The sequence below is a fragment of the Manacus candei genome, unplaced genomic scaffold, assembly GCF_025592945.1.
Source record: "Manacus candei isolate 608988 ecotype Guabito, Panama unplaced genomic scaffold, ASM2559294v1 h1tg000011l, whole genome shotgun sequence".
Lineage (NCBI taxonomy): Eukaryota > Metazoa > Chordata > Aves > Passeriformes > Pipridae > Manacus > Manacus candei.
The window spans coordinates 396837-420554 of NW_026138059.1; the positions used below are offsets into that span (position 1 = coordinate 396837).

General features: G+C 39.5%; 1 long non-coding RNA gene across 1 annotated transcript; it reads left to right on the forward strand.

Moving 5' to 3' along the window:
• Positions 1-12475: 12475 nt before the first annotated feature.
• Positions 12476-23667, forward strand: LOC127466969 (uncharacterized). Its single transcript, XR_007902913.1, has 3 exons — positions 12476-12635; positions 21693-21901; positions 23640-23667. It is a non-coding gene; the product is annotated as an uncharacterized LOC127466969 (long non-coding RNA).
• The last annotated feature ends 51 nt before the right edge of the window (positions 23668-23718 follow it).

The following is a 23718-nucleotide window of genomic DNA, read 5'->3' on the forward strand; positions in this document are numbered from 1 at the left end:
ACAGTGAAATCATAAAGTCTTTTTCAGTCTTGACACCTGCAAAATAAATTCTTGGGCAGCAAAAATGATAATAACTTGAGAAAATGTTTTCTGAAAATATCTTAAGAAAAATGTTGCCACTCGTACAAATAACACTCATTTTTAAGTACATTCTTTTTGTTACAGACCAGTGCTTCTGACCTGTCTTTGTTAATTTCCTCTAGATAGAGAAACTCTTTACACTCGGTGTTTTGGTATATGTAAAGAGAATATAGACACATATACATTCCCAGACCCACTTGTAAGAGAGCATGAAGCACACTGAATGATGTGTGACGACAAAACACCCTGCTCACCGCATACTAAGTCTTTCAAACACTTCTACATGTCCTTAAATTCATACCGGTCACAGAAGAATTTTGTGACCATGAAAACTTTGGAGGGAGCTCAGTTGAGTGGTAACAGCTGGAGAGCGATGAGATTCAGTGTAACTACACATGTAAGAGACGTCCTTGGCGCACGTCACTGTTTGAAGGGCTGGGGTATGAGTTTTGACTCAAACCTACTCACATTGCTGTTAAATGCTGAACGCCTGCTTGGCAGAATAGCAAAGCGTGTGTCATGTCCAAAACATTTCTCCTGGAAAGAAAGAGTTTGGCACTACAGTGAAGGGCAACCAGGGAATTGCTGATAAGGCAGAGGTGTTTTTCTCCTCCAAACAAAGATGCTAGAGTTAATTTCTTGTGGTTTTGTCTGCACAAGACCTATTATATGGGCTGTAATTTCACAAGATGGAGGCTGTGAACTCCCAGGTCACTTGTAAACCGATCACTCCCCAGCCTCTCCTCCTTGTGTTTTTAAGTGTTTTGAGCCTGGTAAATTGAAACCTGAAGAAACACAGAGCTCTGATCTTTGGGACCTCTAGAGCAAACCTGGACTTTTGCTGATTTGCTCTAGGAAGTAACTGCTTACTTACCCCATAATTAACACCACAAAGCTGATCTTTGGAAGATAAAGTATGGGAGGTCAGAGACAGGATCAGGGAGAAGGGTTTCATTAGAACTACAGCATTTGGGGCTTGATTTTCTTCTCATTTGCATCGGATTGATCCAGGAATTGTTTCACTAAAGTCAAAGGTGCTAACAACTATAAAATCTGTCTGGATTAGAAACAGGTCATTACTATCACATCTAATGGATTTTAATCCATAAATTCAGTAAAAACAGCAACAGAAATTGCTTGTTAGCTACACCACTAACCACACTTTCACTCTTATCTCACAGCAGAGGCTGCATTAGCACTTCCTTACAAGTTCCAATTTACAGCAAGGTTTCAGACACATAAATAAGTCTTCCAGTTGATTGGCTTGCATTAGCCAAACAACTAAGTGGAGTAGTATTCATAACACTGAATAACACTGTTAAACAAGCTTTGCATAAAATAATTTATCAGCTTTTATATGCACATTTTGCGGCTGAGAATTTAAAGCACTCTCTTGTATTAAAAGGAAAAGAACAAAAAGAAAAAAAAAAGAAAAAATTAATTAAAAAAAAGTCCAAACTCTCAACTGGTGGAAATCAGAACAGTCTCACGCATCCCTCATTTCCACTTTGGCAGGTTGATTTCAGGTGGAGATCCAGTTTATATTAATGAGGAGTCAGTACAAAATAAGTAAAAGAATCTCTTGTCACTGCTAAACTAAGATTTTCATGAACGATAACAAGAAATAAATAGGTATATAACATATATTTAGGCATTTCTTTCCAACATCTAGTTTTAGACTCAGATTCCTACATTCCACACAAATGTGGTTGTACCACAATTTTTTTGTTGACAACCATTTATATCAGAAAAAAAGAATCATTATTTTGAGGTTATAGCAAGACTTATTTATACTACAGGACTGGGTCCCACCACATTTTAAATTTACTGGATGAATAGTTTTTGTGTGTCCCTCATTTTGCGTCTTTGTCACACACTACAACCCACATTCAGTCTTTGGCATGCAAGAGTTATGCTTCCCGAAGACATTTTCCTCATAAAACTGGCTGTTTACTTTTTGTACAGCAATACCACAAAGCTAATGTTCTTTCTTTTTAAGAGGGTCAGGGTCCTTGGGTCTATTTTAAAATGAAAAATGAAATAGTGCAGATCAACTAAACTTCAGAACATAAATCAAACCTCAAATAATGGAATGGGCAGACTCTGATTTCTTATTTAGAATATGTGAATACTGAAGATGGATAAACAGCCTGGTAATTTGCCCTCTTGTTTTAATCTTTATCTCAAATGTGATTCTAATACACAGGAACAGAACAGACATGGGTTTGTGGAGTAATTTTGCTGCCAAAAATAAGTTCTGGCTTGCAAGCAAGAAGGCATCATATTGCCAGTTATGGACACAATAGTCCCTTTTTATGACTATACCTATGCTAATAAATTAGGTAGTGCCAAGGAATATTCTGGGCACTGCAACTCGATCACTTACATGGTTAAACTGTAAGAATGGCCCCTGACAAGGTTTTGTTAAAATCACCTAGCATTTCCCAAACAATCTTCTGGCACAGTGCAGAAGTTAATGTGGGAGAATGACCACTCAGAACAGGCAGCTTGAATTAGTCCACATTTTGGAAATAAAGAAAACTAATAATATGCAAATGTCAAGACAATGCCAGTTGGCCCTATGGCCAGAGAACAAGCACTGGCACTGTTTGCTCTGTAGGATAAACCCAGACTGTACAACAAACACACCTCAGCACAGGACCACTGTATTTCTGGATGCCTCATCCCAGAGGCCCCAGAGAAAAAGGAAATCCATGAAAGAAAGAGAGTAGCAGAAATGTCCAGAAAGGTTTTTCCCTTTAAAGCTCCACTCTAAAAACATATAAAGTTGTGGGTTTTTAAAAGCACTTTAAAACTCCGGAATATTTTGTAGGTGACTGGGGGATAATGGCAACACTGGGAATATCAAGATCTTGTGCATATATTCCTGACTGCAAATAGTAGTTGATCTGTAGTCATCATGTGGCTTGTACACAAATCTATTTCAGTGCTGCATAATTGTTTGAGGTACCTCAGCCAAACTCAAGATACCTCCAAGAAATTCCAAACCATGTGCAGACCCTCTCTCTGGGGCACACACTCACTGAGCAGTGGAGTGGATTGCAGAAATCACTGTGAGGTGCACCCACACTGCATAGGGGAGTGCTGTGCAAAGCAACCAGCAAAGTCATGAAGGCATTTATCAGACCATTTGTCAGCAAATCTTGCTTTCAGTTCAGGGACTACTGATGCCTTTGGTTTCTACATCTTCCCTGCTCTGTGCTAACTCTTCTCTACCATATAGAATCATAGAACTTCTTATGCTGGAAAAGACATTTAAGATCTTTGAGTCCCACCGTTAAGCCAACACCACTAAAACTGATCCCCAAGGGTCACATCTACAAGCCTTTCAAAAACCTCCAGGAATGGTGATTCCACCACTTCCCTGGGCAGCCTATTCCAATGTCTAACCACACTTTCAGTGAAGAAATTTTTTCCTAACATCCAATCTAAGCCCCCCCCCCAACCCAACTTGAGGCCATTTCCTTTCATCCTGTCACTTGTTAATACGCCCATGCTGGGCTCCTCTGTCTCACCAGCAATACCAGGGGCAGCAGATATTCCTAAAGCATCCTAAGACCACAGTAATTACTGATCAAAAGTAGTCCTTCCTCTAGCCATTTTCCAAACATCTGTTCTCCACATTTCCTCTCACCTAAGTGTGTCTTTTAGGGTTGATCTCCACCCAGATTCTCTGTTCAAGATCCCTAAAAGAAACTGTACCTGTAGATTAATGATGAGGACACTTGCCTGTAATATTATTCCACTGAAGAAGTAAGCTTTGGTTTTGCCAAAGGAAACAGGGATGTTTTAACTAATCCACAGACTTACTCAAATGGACCATTTGTAGCAAATGTAGCTCTGGAGCATCTCGGGTAGGAATAAGAAAAGAATGATTAAGGTCTACATTTTCCATATAAAAGGTAAGATGCATCTTATGCAAGGGGAACAAGTTTAATATCTGAATAGAACTTTTTCTTCCTCATATAATCCTTTCTCTAGACTGCTCAATGTGTAATCTGCTAAACCAAAGTTGATGGCAAATGGCCACACTTACCTCCCAGAAGCTGCTGGTCTCAAACTGACTACACTTTCAGCAAGGTAGTTGCTCCAGTACAGCTCTTAACATGGAACAAGAAAGGAAGGTCCCTACTCTGCCATAAACTCAACCACAGTCAACCTGTTGTGCTTCATCATGGGCTTCTGAACACTTTACTAAGAAAAGGGCATGAAGCCATAATCAGTAAGAAAGGAATGTACGGGAATTCAAACTGAGAACCTCAAAAAGAAAATTTCACAACAGCAAGGACTGTTAAGTATTCTTTAATTCACGGGGTTTTGTTGTGGTTTTTTTGTTACTGTTTTGTTTGGGGATTTGTTTGTTTGTTTGTTTTTTGTTAAGGCAGAATGAATAAATAGGGAAAGATTATTGGGGAATGGTTCTATTTTGAAAATAAAGAACAACAGAGAACATTTCAGATCCTTGGAATCTTTGTTGCCCTCATTTTATGAACAAAATGAAAGCAATATACTGTTGAGGACAGCTAAAGAAGGGGACTGAGTGAGAATGTTACTTGATTCAGACCTACATTAACAAAACTCTCCACTGTCAAGAACCTGTCAAGGGAGTTCCTGTATTCAAATGGACAGCAAATTAAACATATCACTAACCTCAGGGAACCTAGAAGTACCAAAACAAGGGATATTTTTAGCCCATTTGGCTACTTGGGGGTGGTAGGTGTCTGCTCTCATTAAAATCTTACAACTGTTTCTCCCAAATGTCAAAATTGTAAAGCTATTGACTGATGCAGCTGAGATAACCCTGGCAATGGTATTCCACTGCTTTAGTTGACAGTGGTCTCACCATGACAGTGCTAGAGAGCTAATTTAGCTTTAAAGGAAATTAGGAATCCTTCCAAGTTGGATTGGGATACCTTCACAATCCAACTCCTCTTGAGCCTCTAGAGGAGATTGTGTACAGTGGGAGTAGAAATCCACTGGCCTTTCCTGGAAGCTCCATTTTTGTCTTCAATTAATGAACTTGCTCTTTGCTTCATGAGTTTCAGGGCTGTGGAAAAACCTAGGCCAGCATTTCTCACTGAGTAAAAGTTCATGCTAGTAAATCAGAAGAAAACAAAAAATTAAAAAAAATAAAATTGCACAGTCAAAACCAGCAGTTCAAAAACACATCCACCATGGGCAGGAAGCCAACAGCAATGTTAGACAATACAGAACAGAATATGTACAAAACCATCAGTGTCATTGTGGAAATGCACATCAGAACATGGAGAAAATCCTCATCTGTGTTACAAAAAATAAGATCCGATGAGCACATGCACATTGGTGTCTGGAAAGAGGAATTTAATTCCTTCCTAGAGTAAAGAACTTTACTCTTCTACTTCCAATATAATGATTTTTTTCATTGCTTGTATAGGAATTATAAGATAAAAGTATACTCTGGGCTCAATTCCTTCCTACCTCTGTCTCTCTGATGACCTCAATGAGCTGATAAGGAAGAACCTTTCACAAGTCAATCTGCTGTTTTAAGCTCCTTTGAATTTTGGGGCACCAAACAACTACAGAAATATTATGGACCATAGGAGTTTCTGTCGCTTCTGGTCCAACCATTCTCAAAACTCAAAGGAGAATTGAAGGTGTCTGGACCATGAGGAGAAGACAGTAAGCGAGAAAGTCTATTCAGGTTAGTCATATAGGAAGATATTTGAGGAAGGATTTCTTAGGAATGGGGCATTTTACATGGGGTTGAGAGGATGGGTGTGGAAAGAACATTTGCGCTTGTCCTTCTGCTTGACTAACCCGAACAATATCTGTCAGAGCTAAGTGTGCACAGACCACAGCAGCCAAAGCTGGCACGTTCTCAGGGTTCCCCAGAACATGAACCTAAAAAGTTTCAGATTCATTTCAGAGTCTCAAACCCACCATATGTGAGGAGGCTCAAAATACCACAGCTAGAGTGCACTTACATAAGACTATTAAATTAATTAGTCTTGCAGCACAGTATGAATTGTAATTCAATCCTGGTGATAGACTGGGAGATTAATCACAATTTACAGCCTTGTAAAGGCAGATACACACACATACACAAAAAAGTATGTTAAAGGAAAAAAAGGAAAAGAAAAATATTCCAGCACTCAGAGCCTTTTGCTTCCAGTAATAATTAAATGTATTGATGACATTCTTGAAAGAGAAACTATTTCTCCCTTTTTCTCAGTTTTTCAGTTGAACATAAAACTGTGTTTTGACTGTTTCAGTTTAAAAAAAAAAAAGGGAAGAAAAAACATAATCAGACAATTGTGGCTTTTCTTTTTGAAAAGACACTTTGATACCTAGAAACATTTTTTTGTTTCTTGGCTTCTTCTTTAACAATTAAAAAACATTGACGAAACTGACTTTTCCGTGAAAAAAATCTTGAACTAAAAAAATACAACAACCTCTAGTGCTAATCCTGGCCTAATATGGTCTTCTAAATTACACATCAACATTCTTATACTGGTTTATTTTTTTAAAAATCATAAAAAATAGATTGAATTTCAAGAAAGTGAGAGTCCATTATAGTCTTGAGAACCCACAAAAACCTTCGTAGGGCATTTGAGAAGTGAAAAGTACCATTTTGGGCCCTAAGCCTTTAACACACCATCAACAGTCAACACAAAGTCATTTCAGTGACAAAACTCAAATATCGTATAACCTGTATATGTTACTTGAAAGCATGTTCATGAGTTTAAAAACTGCCTTTGTGTGTTCGTACATATGCAGAAAAGGTGTGGGATCAGCACATTCTTTGAAATGTTTTTTATTTTTAGAAGGTATCTATAATTTTAGGGTTTTTGGTTATTTCACAATGGTGTACTATTTCTCCATTTTGGCTGAAAATCGCTTCCATCAATAATAAGAACAGTGCATTTGAAGTCCCACAGTTGTTTACTCCAGTGACAGAAATCCCCTGAACACAATTATCTTGGATGAAGATTTTCATGTCCCTCACTCGGAGCCTTCCTAAACACAATGTGTTTTGCCCTCAGTTGACTGAGAGGGCCTGAGTTTCAGAGAATAGGGCTTCAATGTTTCCTGAAAGTGTGACAGCTTCAAAGTATGTCCAATGAGACCCCAGAACCACCAGTCATTTTGGAAAAATGTTGTTGCTGTTTCTCTGATCCATTGTCTTTTTCAGAGTGGCACAACTGTGTTTGCTGTGCACAATTCCCAACAAACTGATTGATGTGGAAGGCAAGCCAGGAAAATCTCTGCTCCACCCCATTTTGTGTGTTTCACGGTCAAAAATGTTCAATAACTGCCCAGATGGGGAATATATTTTTTCTTTTCTGTTCCTGTAGATACTCCTTCTGTAAGTTGCATTATTATTGGGTCACTCACATGTTTTTGACTTCATTCTAGGGCTTGTAACCCTTTGCATCAACATCCACCTAACACATCACTCTAGACATGCCACCAGTGAGCTCCTGCTGTGAAATGTTCCTGTAAATGGGAACAAAGGGAGCATATGGATCCTTTGATTAATCCTTGCTATACACAAAAACATACACACACCCCCACACCCCCACACCTTGTTTTACCATCCAAAGAAAACCTGCAAGCAGTCAGAATGCTTGTGTGCAGCCCTGTGCTGTAATGACATTTCTATTATGTTCTGTTCTAGTTGTGGTATTGTATAACCATCACTGCTCGAGCTTATGTCTTCATTCCTTCTTAGGTTACATGACCAATACTGAGTTTAGGAACAGGATTTAAAACATGTCCACATACTGGTAATTTATCACACACACATTACACAAATAAATAACTAATACGCACATATATATCAACTTAATTGCTGCACATGTAAGTACCTGATTTCACATAATGAATATTTCAAGGAAGCTTATACCCCAATAGATATTAATTACTCTGTCTGAACCAGAGGCCCCACTTTTCTCCTAAACATGTTACATTCAGTGGACTTTGGATTTATGCTGCTGCTCGTCACTGTGCTACCTAAACACTTTCTTTACTTAATCAAAAACAAGAATGAAATCCCCAAAGGAGAGGTTTGGTGGGGTTTTTTGGGGGGGATGGGGGTGGTAAGTGGGTTAGGTAGGATAGTTTTGGAGTAAGACTCAAAGAAAATCACCTTTGCAGATTTTATTTTTTTTTTTAATTTATATTGTTTTATTTATACTGTTTTGGAGTCAAGGGATAAAAGCATTGCAAGTATTATTTTTTGAGAAAAAAATCCTGCTTAGATTACAGAAGAATAATCATCCTAGAATAATCATCTAGGAGATGATTATTTTTTTCTGGTAGTGGGTTTGTGCCCTCACCCAGAGTTGGGTTTCTTCCCAGGTACTGACTCTTCTTCCTGGCTTGGCATATGCAGCACCAGTAACAGCACAGGTACCAATGCTTCCTCTCAGAAGGAAATTCCAGTTTACACAGGGCCACCCTCGATTTCAGGGAAATTTTGTGTGATCTAGGACCACTACAAATTTCTGGTCATGATCAGAGTAGGTCTGAAGAGGATGCAGCCTTGCAGGCTGGAGGTACATTAGATATAACAGCCCTGCTTGTGTTTTACCTTGTTAAAAGTACACCATTATTCTAAGTCCCAAGTAATTGCTAAACTGTTACACTTCAGCGAATTTCCATGAAAGATATACTAGTCCCCAGAGATGTTCTGGCACAGGAGTGTTAAATGCAGCATCCTTATATTTTAAGTAGGTGATTCTTTGCTACATAAATGTCCCAGCCTGCTGTATGCACAAAGGTAAGATGACCCTCTGGAGACATTAACAGCCTTTTTACCTCCTCTGTGCCTTATTCACAGGCAGGCAGCATCCTACCTCCTCACTCCAGCCCTGCTTTGCTTATTTGTGTTTATGGTACACAAGGCAGTAGATAAAAAAAAAAGGAGTTTTAGACACTTTTTGTTCTTAGCTAAAGCTTTTAGTTACACATTAGGGAACAGAAGTGTGGTACGACCCTCTGTTTATTTGTGGTTCTTTTAAGTGATGTCCAGAGACCTACATTTCATGGTTGTTTGAAAGTTTATATAACAGTGGGAAGCTGTTAAACAGCAGTTTACCTTCACTTTTTTCTTTTTTTTTCATCATGTAAAGGATTTAAATTAACACTCATTCTACCGTATTACTTTAGATATTAGTCAACATTTTCCGAGTTTTCTTTTTCCTTAGAATCTGTGTTTCCTGTAAGTAATGATAAGAGGTTTCATGTCAACAAATTTAAAATCCATTTGATAACTATACACTTTAAAATAGTCCTTGAAACTTTCACAAATAATTGCTGTTCATCTGTCTGAAAAAAAAAAAATTGTGGTTAAAAAGAAAAATCTACGTTCTTCACATTAGACCTATAAACAAGGCTAAAAGTTCTTCCAAAAAGAAATCTTTTCTTTTTTACTTCCTTGCATTCTACTGAGTAATGCGTAATTCAATCTTTTAAATAAACTGGATATGGTTTTTTTTAAATGTTCACAACGTTCTTGCACGTCTCCCAGTTCCTAAAAATTTGTCATGTTCAAACACCCTTAGGATCTCTCTAACACTACAATGCATTCAAGAAATAAGTTTTTATTTCGTATGTCCAAAATCTCCCTTTTATTCTTTTTATAATTTGACCATAATTCTGTTTCCTTAAGAGTCAATGGTAGTTTTGCTTTGCCATAGAATTCACTTCTTTTAGTGCTTTATATAGCTGCAGCTCCTTCCAACACAGAACACGTCTTTCATTTAAAAAAAAAAAAAAAAGTAAAAAAAAAAAGTCCAAATTAAATATGCAGTTTATTTAGTAACCAGGTCTTAACACAGAGTCACTTTGGGACATTGGATATGTTGTTTTCCTTCAAATCATCTTAAACATTCAAGCTATATGCTTTATGTAAATCATTTAGCATATAAATTTCATTTGGACTAAGAAATAACTGTATAAAAACTGCCAGAATTTTAATGCAAAGTATGCATTATCTTGGCTCTTTATATCGGGATGAAAGAAAACCCACTTTTTAATTATGAATTTAAGTGTTTGGAAAATAATTTTCAGCCTGAAAGACAAGCCAGATTTGTTGTTTTTAAAATTATTTGTGTCCAGGAATTTTTCTGGGAGAACATAGATGGAATTCATAGTAAAATAAATTTAATGTAATTCCATCATTTTTTTGGAAAGCTCACATGACAGAGTCATATCCCATTAATTCACAGTGATCACTAGAAGGCCAACTGAAAGCTACAGAATAATACAAACTAGAGCCAAAAAATTTAAATGGTTCACTACACAAGACCTCACTTATTTTAAGTTTAAAAAAAAGACATATTGTCTTCCCCATGCTAACTTTGTGCGACAAGTCTAATTTAAATGACCGTATTTTATAAAAACAATTACCTTTTAGGGTTATGAATTCTCACGGTATAATGTTATGTGTTTATATTTTTTCTGGAACACTTCTGGATGCAGATTCAGACTCTGCTACAAACGCAAAATATTCTGCACTGCAAGGCAATGACTGAAACAAAATTTTTCTTCTAAAGTTGCTGAAAAGTCCAGAGTTCATGAAGACAAATTTGTCTTATTATCATTATTAGTATTTGTCAAGTTATACCTTTTACTCCCTAACTCTACCAAAAAGAAAACCTTGGTGAGTGATAGAACTGCAAATCCAATCAAATACCATGAAAACTGGCCATAATAAACTTTGTTATAGTGAAACTCCACTTAGGGTGCAGCAAAATGAAAATCAGGGAGCACATTTTTGCTTTTTGACCATGCACGCTGCATTTACAGAGCCACTCGAAACTGCTGACAGCCGCGTTTTTTAGCGGGGGAAGAGAGCCACATTGAATGTCATAAAAGGTAATAAGAATTATAATAAGGATTTCTGAAGACTCTCACCAGTACAGCTCTCGATAGAGAGTGAGCAGAGAGACCAACAGTAACTTTTGAACATTTAACCTACATTCGGCTAGTAGTTAAAAGACACATGTGGTGTGAAAGCTCTAATTCACGGTTAATAACTTTCCCCTCCTCAAACACATTCAAGGGGGAAAAAAGGAAAAAGAAGAGAATAAAAAGATATAAAGCCCTGCTTAGGCCAACAAGTTGTTAAATTTCTTGAGCAAGGACAATTTTCTAAGTACAATCATTTCCTCCAACAAGGTAACTCATGTAAACACCATCAGGGTCATATTGTTTGTTCTGTGCTGCCAGATGGGGGATATAAACCATGCAGAAACAATTTCAGATTTCCACCCTGATTAGTTCATCTTGAATATTTTCACAGTGTGAATCTGGAAGTCAGAAGTTTATATAATGGTTATAAATTAGGGAGAAATCCTGCTGCCAAGAAAGTCACTCTCAAGCAAACAAACTGTCTCCTTCCTAACATGTTTTAGGTGTTGCTTATCAAACACATTCTCAGCTGTAGGTGGAAAAAGAACTTCTACCCGTCGTCAGTTTTTGGATTGCTGTTTTCCCACCGTGGGCTGTTTAGTCACAGCGGTGATTTACCCGCATTGTCCCCATTCCCGTCCCGCTCCCGGTGCCCGGGCGGGCGAGCGGAGCCTTGCGGCAGCCTGCAGCTCCCCCCGGGGGCCAGCGGAGAGCCCGCAGCCTCCCAAAACCCTCCAGGAGCTCTGAGCTGCAGCCATCGGCCAGAGAGAAACTTCACCGAGCAAAAAAATCCCCCCTGCGAGTCCTCGGGTCCTTCACATCGCAGAGTTTTGCTACCAGGAAGCCGAAGAGATGACCTGTCCTGTATCCCTGAACTCATCACATCCACGTTGCAGCTTCCTGAGCTTCTTCAGAGCATGGTTTTGGCTGATTTTTGCAGGCATCCCAAAACATAAACCTTAAAAGCAGTATTATTTCACAAAATATCAACATAATGCCAGTTCTTTTTAGACTTGAGGGTTGCTGTGGTTGAAAGGAAAATAAAAATTGCAGTGTCTGTAGAGTGGATAACAAAAACCCGAGTAAGGCTTCTGAAAAGGCAACTCTCGAGGCACAGGCAGATGGAGTAGGCAAAAGGTAAAGTTTACACATTCTTTCCAGTTGACTTGGCCAAGCGCTAAAACCAGTAAAGCACTTGCTTTTATTCAGAAATCAATTTAAAATTTGTCGTGTGCCAGCTATATAATTGAAATTTCTGGTTATTATATGTACAGGCATAAATTCTGCCCTCTGATACATGCACAAGTTCAACCTCCCTTTAGGATCATCAGGGTTAATGTACATACATGTTAGGGCAGAGTTTAATATTATCTCCGTGGAGCAGCAAACAACACTAGGTCAAACAAGCCGGTTTCATTTAATACTAAAGCATGTTTAAGGAGAAATGTCAGAGTTCAGTTCCGCTGGCTAATGATGTAAATCAGGAATCACCAAAGCCAGACACCTATCCTGATCTTATTCCCGATTTGTGTTAGGATTGCTCCATTGAAATAAATCAGTTCTTTACCAGGAATTCATTCTACTGACACATGAGCAGTTCATAAACTTTACTCAAATAAGGAAATTATGCCATGCAGGTGAGTAAATTTATTTGTGTGGTTTAACTACTTGCTAAAGTTAATTTTTTATTGCTGCTGTTGAAATATTTTCAGCTGAAAATGACTTCCCTTTTAAACAAAGTTTTGCGGGAAATACTAGCTTTTCTCTTTTTCCTTTTCTTTTCTTTTCTTTTCTTTTCTTTTCTTTTCTTTTCTTTTCTTTTCTTTTCTTTTCTTTTCTTTTCTTTCTCTTCTCTCTCTTCTCCTCTTCTCTTCTCTTCTCTTCTCTTCTCTTCTCTTCTCTTCTCTTCTCTTCTCTTCTCTTCTCTTCTCTTCTCTTCTCTTCTCTTCTCTTCTCTTCTCTTCTCTTCTCTTCTCTTCTCTTCTCTTCTCTTCTCTTCTCTTCTCTTCTCTTCTCTTCTCTTCTCTTCTCTTCTCTTCTCTTCTCTTCTCTTCTCTTCTCTTCTCTCTTCTCTTCTCCTTTCTTATCTTTTCCTCTTTCCTCTTGTCTTTCCCTTTTCTTTCCTGTTTTCTCTGCACTTATTTTTTTCTTCCCTCCCCCTCATTTTCTTTCATCTTTTTTTTTTCTTTTCCTCTCATCTGTCCTTCCCTTTCCCTCTCTGACACATACATAAAGACCACATTAATAAAAAAAAAAAAAATCCTCAAGCATCCTCTAATCAAATGGTAGGTTTTGACATTTTAATGAAATGTCAGGTTTTGTTTTGTTTTATTTTATTTTTCTTGTTATTTGTTTTGTGGTGATGGTGTGTCTTGTGGGGGTTTTGTGGGTTTTTTCCTGTCGTCATTATTTTGAGAAGGAAAAGACATATTTCCCAGTTAATTAATTTACCTATAGAAACAGAGAAGTTTTTCAGGAGGCAGAAGAGCAGCTGAAGTGCTGGAGCGCAGTGGATGGAATCCCATCCCAGTTCAGCTGTGCCACATTCGGTTGCGTTTTGCCAGAGGGTAGGACCCTCGCTAATATCAGAATTATCCCCTGCGCTAAAGGGTTTCAAATACCAAAAGCGTACATTCGGTAGCATACGCTATATTTTCAGGTGCGTTCCTCATGCTCATGATCAATAGGCTGGTGGTATGTTTTAATCCTCTGCCGAGGATGCCCCCGCGGGTGGAGCGGGGGCCCGGGTCTAAGGGTACCACGGCCGGGGCGCACCTGGAAGACACCGGGAGAGGCTGAGCTGCTGCGGGCTGTAGCCTCCTCCGCGGCCAGGAGCTGGGAAACATCTGCTCCTTGGATCTGGAGGTGGTGACCAGAGCGTGTGAGCGCGGGAGGGGCTGCGGCTGCCGGCGGCGCTGTCCCGGGAAGGGCCCCGGGGGTCCCGGCGAAGCTCGGCATCCGCGGGCGTCCCTCGCCCCGCTCGCCTCCTCGCTCCTTCTCCCTCACAGGCTGTGTAATGGCGCCTCCTGCCTACCGGCACAAGGAAACTGCCTGTGGAAGCTCAGACGACGAGCTTTTTCCCATTACCCGGCTGAGCATCTCCAAGGGCTGCAGCGCAGCTCCCTCCGCACCCAGGAGCGCCGTGTCCCGGCAGCGACAGGCAGGGAACAGAAGGGTGTCCAGGGACCTCCAGGGAGGAGCCTGCACCTTGCTCAGCACAGGGTAAGGTCTCCTTGCCCCACACCAAGAGTGGTCCCTAAGAGGTCCACCTGAGCTCCCTCGGGCCGTGGGTGCGGATGGAAAGGCACCCTCAGAACACAACAGCACTGACTTTCCAACAGACACCCAGCAGAGCAGGGGAATCACACCCCATGAGTGAGGGTCTCCCCACTGACCATCGCAGGACCTCTGCAGAGGTCCAAAGTTCAATGGAGCAGCCAGATGAGCTGAACCCTGATGCTAACTGCAAGGGCCATGCCTCCTCTTGGATTATCATTTTCCTCTGCTTCATGCCTGCAGAGCAAGGAAAACCCCAGTTACAGGTAACAGCATTCTGCCACCTTGGTCAGTGTTCTTGACTAACACCTGGTAAATTTTGAGTCTCAACACTATTCAGTGGCTATGGAGCATAGAGAAGTACTCGAACTAGGGCAAGACAGAGTTTTGCACAGATATTGACCGTGGAAGAAGAAAAGGAAACACAGACAACAATGGTGCTGTTCATGCTGTTATGATTCTGTTGCACATAGTTTCAGCACTATATAAATTAAATTAGTTTAAAACAAGTGGCTTTTCAGATCTTGGGGTACCCGGACTTCTGTAGAATATATGCTGATACAAGTTATTTGTTAGTATCTGTAAGGGGATCTGCCTTCATGGGCAGCTATAATTGCCTCTTTTTTTTTTTTCTCTATGTATCAACGTGGCTCAACCAATGTGGATCAGGCCAAACAGGACAGACAATATTAAGCAGCTAGATTTTGGTCTGCCATAGTTAACCATGTAAATTTTTGATTTTCTCATCGTCAAATGTTTTCCTTATCAAGTAAGTGTCTAATACTCCCAGCAAGCATTATATGAAGTATAAATATTGCCAACATAATTAGGACTTCCATAGATGGTTTTAAACATGAGGCATAAGTTGCTCATGCAGATTTCCTCACATCATTTCTCACATATACGGCAACACATTTGAATTGATGTGGAAATCTATTCCAGTGACATTGAAAAGGACATATTTTAATACTCACATCTAAATATACTCCTCCTGAGCTTTCTGCCCATAAATATATAGAGGGAGATTGAACCACCTGTACATTTCAGCCATGAGGAAAATGACAGCATTTTAGCCTTTTCAAAACATCTCTGAACTATGTCAAGAAACAGTCCTGGTTCTGCTCAGCTATATTTTTCAGTCCTGTGGATGATATCTGAATGGTCTCTAAATGCTGATGAAATCGAAATGTGTAGCATATACCATAATTGCAGGCATTTGGATCAGCATATTAAATAACTGTTCTTAGAATATCTCCAAGACTCACACTCTGCAAAGCTCTGCCTTTCTTTTATAAACACAACGAACTGAAGGAAGAATGTATAAACTCTCCCTTCACACACCTTTGCCCTTCTTTTCTCTTTAGTAAAGGAAGAATCTCAGCTTAATGCAGTTATATCTTTGGTGACTACACATCTGCAGCCTTTCAAGAGACAGTTGTTCTCTCTCAGGCTCTTCTTTTAGGGCCTAAAAAAACGCAGACTATGGACTAAATATTATCTAAATGGAGGTTTTCCTACCCAGGAAGGAAAAGGTATTCACTTGATTCCCAACAATAATGCTTCTATAAGCAATGTCTCATGCTAGGAACATCAAGCTCCTGCTACAAGGTTGTTTCTGAGTCACCCCAGTGCATGGTGAGCATTTGTCACATCCTATTTCTGTATTTCCCAGAGGATATCTGTCAGAATTATCCAGGTGGGCAGTCAACTTGTGCATAGGCATCTGCATTTTGGATAACAGTCATCTCACCTTGTAACTACTTTTCTTTGTTTCTTTTTTTCATTCAGGAAAATCCCACGCTGCAAAAGAAAGCACGTCGGTTACAGCCAGATTGCTGGTGCTCAGGACTTTTAGTGTATTCGCCACTCACATGACAAAAAATTGAAAAGGGGAAGTTTTTTTGAGTTTCCATTAAAATCTTTGATGTGTACAACAGGGAGACCGAATCTTATTTACTTTTGCATTTCTTCCTTTTTTTTTTCTTTTCCCAATGGTGCATTTAGTTTCATTTAAAGCAAATAAGAAGATGAGAGTAAAGAAGTGAAGAGGAAAAGAATCACTGTGTTTGATAATTTCTCCATTTAAATATTAAAAAGGCTCTGACATAAGCTGGAAAATGGAGGAGTGGGTAGAAACCATTCCCAGGACTACTGCTTGCTGGAATCAATTTTCTGGAAGACTGGTTTCATAGTGTCACATCACATCAGATTATATTTTGGTTATTATATCTTTTTGACATTAAGAAAGAAAAGTATTTTGCTAATTTTTTTAAAGTATAATTTACGAAAATATAACAGAATTCAGCAGGCACATTGCTGAAAACCATGAAACCACAAGAACTAGGAATGTGTTCGTAAGTGTATTTCAATGTGACAGCCACTGCTTTGCCAGCTTTCTCAAAGCTATTCTTGTGCTTATTGGCTAGGTAAGAGCTAATTGAACTCTTCAAAAACCAGAAGTAGCCACTGAAGAGAAAACCTCATTATAGCTTTTTCTACTGGTCAGAAAATACTATTAAAATTCCCTGCCATCACCACAGGCTCACAGAGTGAGTGAAAAAAGTATCTTTTTAATTCTATACTCTTTTTCTAAAAAAAATTTAAAAACCTTCAAATATTTTCAATTCAATGCAAAACAAACTAAAAAAAGAAGTCTTAAGTTTGAAACGAAGAACATTTTTGCCCCCCATGCACAAAAAAAATTAGTAAAGGGTTTGTTTTTCACATTGAGTATGAAACTTTACAAGACATAAGGAAATCTTTTCAGAAAGTCAGAAACATCTGTAACTGCAATTACAATGCCTATAGTACATTACAATGCTGAAGTTTAATTGGAAAACTCACTGTACTAGACACTTAAAACAGGATCATTGCAGGTTTTTTAATCAGCAGTATCTATTCCAATCCTCTTCATTAAAGGCAATGTGGGCAACTCCCTGACTGACAGAAGAGGGACCAGGTTTGTAGCTGATAAGCCACAAGATTTGCCATAGCGCCCCAGAGAACAGGCTCTGGTTTAATCAGGCATTATTTGTTGGCTCTGGGGAGGCAGGTATGTTGTCTTGAGAGACATCAGGTCTGTGGTTGCAGCTGGAAGGGAGCAGGCAATTGTAGCTCGTTTAATAGCTCCATCTCTGTAACTGCTTGTGGGGGTGATTCGAGAGCATCAAGGTCCGCTCAAACTCGGCATTCCCCACCAACATTCCCCCAGCCACCAAAAGTGGAAGATGAGAGAGGGACCACACGTAGCCAGAGCTCCTGCCTGTTAACAATTACAATCTGCTTGCAAAAAAAATTAACAATGAAAACTCTTAGCTATGTCATATTCATTCCCTCACACATGAATTATGAGGTGAGCCCTTACTTTTGCACATATTTGTGATACCACACTTCCCACACTGTAATGTAGCCTCTTTTTTTGTATTTACTCAGTGTGGGCTGGCTGGCAGCAAATGATATACTTTGGGTTTCCATGAATACGTTATATGCACATAAATTGGGTATGGTGGAACGAAGAGAGTCCATAGGTCAGGCATATGAATAAATAAGAAATAGAAACAAGTAATAGCCATGATATCATTCTTGTCCTCTCACAGCATGCTGAAAATGGGGCTGTCTGAACCACCTGTAGCCTGTAACTGCTTGCATACGTAAATGCTGCTAATGGAAATCGAATCAAAAGCTATAGGCTGCCTTTAGGACTTTAGCAGTAGTTCTTTTGTGTCTGTCCTCAAAGTAAAGAATAGGCTGCAATTTGTGCCCATGATATGTTGGGCAAAAAAAATTCACAGAGTATGAAACAGCAGTAAGAGCAAAGTCTTGCAAGCAGAGACTAAAGCAGAGGTTCCCAGGTTCTCTCAGCCCCACATCAGCACAATTTGGTGTGGTGTGAGGTACCAGCATCTGTCAGGCTCCAGCCAGCCACCTGTGGCCTGAAGGTTTGCATCAAGCCTGGTCACCCTGCACTCCCTTTGTGCCCAATGGGTGGGAATTGGTACTTCTAGGGTATCAGTAGATATTAAAATGGGTGGGATTGTTCCCTTAGGAACTGCACCTATTTCAACTCCATTGGCTATAAAATAGACATGGAATGACTTCCTCAGATCTAGGTGCCTACATAGTAAACAGAAAATGAGGTGAAATTAGTTCCACACCAACTAAGAAATGCAAACTAGGAAATTAGATTGTTGTTTTGGGTTTTTTTTAAGGTCCAATAATCATAAAATCATAGAATGATTTGGATTGGAAGGGACTAGGAAAGATGCCCATCTGATTTGTTGTTTGTTAGCAGAGAGGGTCTCCTGTGTGAATTGGTGATTGGTGACCGTCTTGACCACAGTGACCATGATGCAATTGAGTTTAAAATCTTATTGGCAGGAAGAAAAATGCCAGCAAAACTTCAGCCCTGGGTATCAGGGGAGCAGACTTCAGACTGTTCAGGGAACTAGTGAGTAAGGAGCCCTGGGAAAACGCTTTTGCAGGTGTTAGGGTCCACCAGTGCTAACCACTTTTTAAGCACCACCTTCTAAGGACACAGGAGAAGGCAATTCCAAAGTGTCAGTAGGGAAGCAAATGCGGCAGAGGACTGGCCTAGCTGAATAGGGATCTTCTTTTGGAGCTAAGGCAAAAAATGAAGGACAATGTGGGAATGAAAAACTCGCAGTCAACAGTAAACTTGGGTGGGATCTGCTGCTCCAGCTAGATCCCTACAAGTCTATGGGACTTGATAAGATTGTCCCTGTCATGGGGGCATCAGAACTGGATGATCTTTGAAATTACTTCTTTCTACTTATTTTTTTTCCAAAACCACAGCCACAAAAAATGCAGATAGAACACACTGTGGTGTGTTGACATGCTTGCAGAAAGAACAAGGGTTCTGATTTTGATGTGGAAGAACCATTTTGAGAACTTTCTGGCCTGTTGGGAAGTTTCATGAGGTGAAAGGGAAGAAAAGAACTGGAATGAAAACATAGAGCAAAAGTGAACTGATGCACACACAGCCATAAAAAAGAAACCTTTTGATGCTCAACAATGTAAGTCAGTTCATCAACTATCTTTTTGGTAATGTTTCTTGACTTACAAGGTACACAAGAATTTGCCTCAGTTGAGTACTAATTGTGTTATTTGTGAGGACACTTCCTGCCCCATTGCTGAGAACACAGCTGCGCTGGGCAGGGCACGTCTCAAGGATGAAGGACCACCACCTCCCTAAGATTTTGCTTTATAGTGAACTTACCACCGGCTGCCACATGAGAGGAGCCCCAAAGAGAAGATACAAGAACTCCCTGAAACATCTCAGCCTTGATCAACATAACTGACCTACTCTGGCCTCCAACTGGGAGGCCTGGAGTCATCTATAACGCCACTGATGCCTTCGAGAAAGCACGTAGGATCACTCTCGAGGAGAAAAGGCAACGCAGAAAGAATCGTGCCTTGCAGAATACACCATCTAAGGAGTCTTTCTGCTGTGCCTTTTGCAACCGGACGTGCCTGTCTCGTGTTGGCCTTTTTAGCCACCAGTGCACTTGTAACAAATATGGGTAGAGCCCTCCCCAAATCTTCGCTCGTGAAGCCCAGCCATGACTCTGACTCCTGCCCCAGTGATGATGACCATTATGCAGCCAGCACCAGGTGGCACTGCCAGAGCTGCTGTGGATAAGGGCCAGGGGCTTCACCAGGAACTCTTGCAAGTTGCAAAAAAATCAAGTTCAGTCCTAATATATTAATCCTATTTAGCATATAGGATTTGGGTTTCTTGATTTTATTTGGGTTTTTTGATTTTGTTTGGGTTTCATTTCTCTTTTTTTGTTCCTAGGACTCCCGCATTGATGTTTGGGTTGAATTCTTGATGGCAAATGTTTGTGGCAGTGCCATTTGTAACAAGCTCCTGTCAAAACTGATTTATATGGTAAAATCTGAGAATCAACATTAAAAATAAACTCTGATGTTCCTTTCTAATTTCTTATATGTAAGAGATGATGTATTAATGCCTGGAATCACAAGGATCACATTATCACAGTGCTCTCTTGTCTATACATTTATGACCTTTTTTTGGGTCTGGAAACAGCCACTTCCAAACTATGTATATAGGGGTAAAAATGGCTTCTCTTTCAGTGGATAAAGACTGGACAACAGTCAGAAGATTGCAAGGCTTAACACTACTTGGAGTGACACCTCAGTTTTTAGAAGCATATGACTGAGTCTGTGACATTAGACAGCATCTCTTGTGATGATATTTACGTTAGAAAATCTGAGTATTTTCTCCTTCTGGTCTTACTTTGGTATGTTTAAAAAAACACCACTACATACCATCATAACCAGAGTGAGGAGTACAAAAAAAAGAAAGAAAGGAAAGAAAGAAAGAAAGAAAGAAAGAAAGAAAGAAAGAAAGAAAGAAAGAAAGAAAGAAAGAAAGAAAGAAAGAAAGAAAGAAAGAAAGAAAGAAAGAAAGAAAGAAAGAAAGAAAAGAAAGAAAGAAAGAAAGAAAGAAAGAAAGAAAGAAAGAAAGAAAGAAAGAAAGAAAGAAGGAAGGAAGGAAGGAAGGAAGGAAAGAAAGAGAGAAAGAAAGAAAGAAAGAAAGAAAGAAAGAAAGAAAAAAGGAAAGAAGGAAAGAAAGAAAGAAGGAAAGAAGGACAGAAAGAATTAACATAATTTCTTAGCAGTGACATTTTTTCAAACTAAAGGTTTCCTTTAAATTTCCAAATTTCAAAGTGTTTGAGCCCCTTCCCACATTTTCAAATACAAACCTGAAAATAAATGAACTATTTCTCTGAAGGTGAAAATGTTCTTGTGGCTTTTTAAATCACTGCAGCAGAATGTGTATTGTTGTTTGTTTATACCAAGTTGGTGACATAACTCTCAGGTACAGTATCTGCATTTCTAGACTTCTGCTTCACTTTTTGTGTCACCTGCTGAAAGAAAATGCTCAGACCGTCTGAGGATTGAGCAGCCACTTCTTTGAAGCAGTTACCAGCGCAGCTTCTGAGTCCAACCCTCTGCCAGCACACATTCAACCAGCCTACAGACATCAGTAGCTGGCTTTCCCTCACTCTGAGGCTTCAAATTAAATTGCTGTTGAGACCCTATGACATAAATTAAGAACAGAAAAACCAGTTTTAAGCTTACAGCTCTGAAGAAATCACCAAACGAATTCTATTTTGGCAGATTGCTGCTCACAACTCAGAAAATACGACAGCAAAGCAAATCACATGTCCGGTGTATGTTTTATAACCCTGTGCAGACTAAGCCATCTTGTAGGCACATGCTTGACTATTTTTAGTGGCTGTGCTCCTGCAAATATGGCAAAGTCCTTTAGCATTGCCGAGTCACTAGGGGCTACTTGAAAAGTAGCAAAAGATGTCAGTTGCTGGGATTTTGACTGAAAATAATAATACCTGGATTTCTTATTTGCTTCACAGGTTTGCCAAAGAGCAAATGAAGTCAGCCCTGGCAAAATGACGATTCTCTGATTGCTGCCTCCAGCCATGAAAGTGCAGGATCTGACTGTGTTTTATTTTCATCACCATTACTGCAACAGCATTTAAAAGGTACACGATGGCTTGCGGGAATGCCAGTGTTCCAGGGTGTCCATCTGGGAATCAAACAACTCTCCTTCAGTTCCAAGCAGGTACTGTGACGTATCCAGAGGACCTATAACTGACACGGCCCATTAGTCATAGAAACATCCCACTAAAATTAGAGTCAGCTTTTCATCTTTATGCGCCTCCTGCCTCGGTCCATATGTAGAACATACAGAATGGATTTTTCTTTTCTTGGCATGTAACCCCGTCTTTCCGGTATTTTGGTTCCAGACCTTCACGAGCAATGCAGGTGGCTTTTGTTGTTCCACAGCTCATATTCTTGACAGTTACTGCATCTACACAATACTTCTGGATTTAGCCAGGCTGAAACATTCTCACAAACAGTTACTTAAGATTACCAGCATTAGCACGTAAATATAATAGTAATTAATAACACTTTGGCTTCTTGAAGATCCCTTGTGCTGCTCTGTTGGCTCTATTTCAACAGCACCTAAAAAGCCAGCAGCAAGGACTCTGCCTGCCCCAATCATGTTTTTAAGCTTTATGTAGTTTGGTTTTTAGGTGTGTAACAGAGGAACAGAGATAAGTTACTGTGACTCTCATTTTGAGAGTCCAAGATTTTCATGACCCTTTCCCATTTGGTACTGTATCTATTTATTTATCTGTTGGGTCCTAGATGGAGACAGTTCAGACCTGTTTTTCAGAGGTGTTGGGCAATTAACAGCTTCCATATGAGCCAAGGTGAACTGTGATCATGAGGTACTGTGCTGGATATGGCTTCTGTTTTTTTGGAGAGAGCATATACAAGGCACCATTTAAAGAGCGTTTACCTCAAATCTTCATTCTAAATCTAAATTTATAGTAAACAGGGACTTGAATAACCTTTGTGTCATTTACAGCACTTTTGAAATGAGTAAAGGATCCAAAGAGATATTTTGCATTATTAATATATTCTAATAAGAAAATCCAAGACTTCTCAATCCTACCCTTCCACTTGAGTTTCCTGCTTGCTGCCTCAACATATAGGTCAAACACTGGATAAGAATCTCCTTTTCTTATGAAATAGTTACTCCAGAGTAGAGGGTCAGGTTGACAGTGAGGCTATTGTGACACCATTGCTTTACCTGGCACACCAGATTTTATCTTCCAGTGATGTAAATATACAAATCTTCCAAAGCATTTTACGTGTTCAGAAAGACAAGAGTATGCCAAGTTGCCTTATTTGAAGTCCCTACGTTTATATATACTATGTTACAAAACAAAAATAAAATATGTAAACTGCCTGGATAAAACTCAGAGGAATACTCAGAGCTGACTAATAGTAGGTAGCACTTTTGTGCATACTGTGCAACATATTGCAATATAAACAACGGCTGTTGCAATACAGAAATAGAAAAGGTGATTCATTTCAGTTTGGAATGAAACAGTGGCATGTCTTGGTGTAAAAGCCATTAGGGCTTTGTTCCCTACAGGCTTCATTGCAATAGTAGCAGTGCTTCTGTTAGCTCATTATCAGCAGTGTTGGCAGCACAGGAGGGAGAATTGGTTGCACATTCAGATTATTATTGTCATTGTAACACTTTATATTAAGACTCCTTAAACAAAGGATTTACAAGCCGTGTTAGAGAGAGTCTGTCAATAGAAGCTGTTATAGAATCATACTGTTACTACAAGGGCTGATTAGTCCTTTATTGGCACCCTGTGAAAAAAATTGCTAACTACCCATTAACTGTTTGTAAACTGAGCTGGAGTATTTAGACATGTATGTTTGAGGAACATGAGGGACCATTTTGAGGATTTAATCTGATTTCCTACATATTACAGGTCACAGAATCTTGTCGGAGGACTCCTGCAGTAAGCTAGCAGTTTCTGGATGAACTACGTCACCTTTCCTAGAAAACCA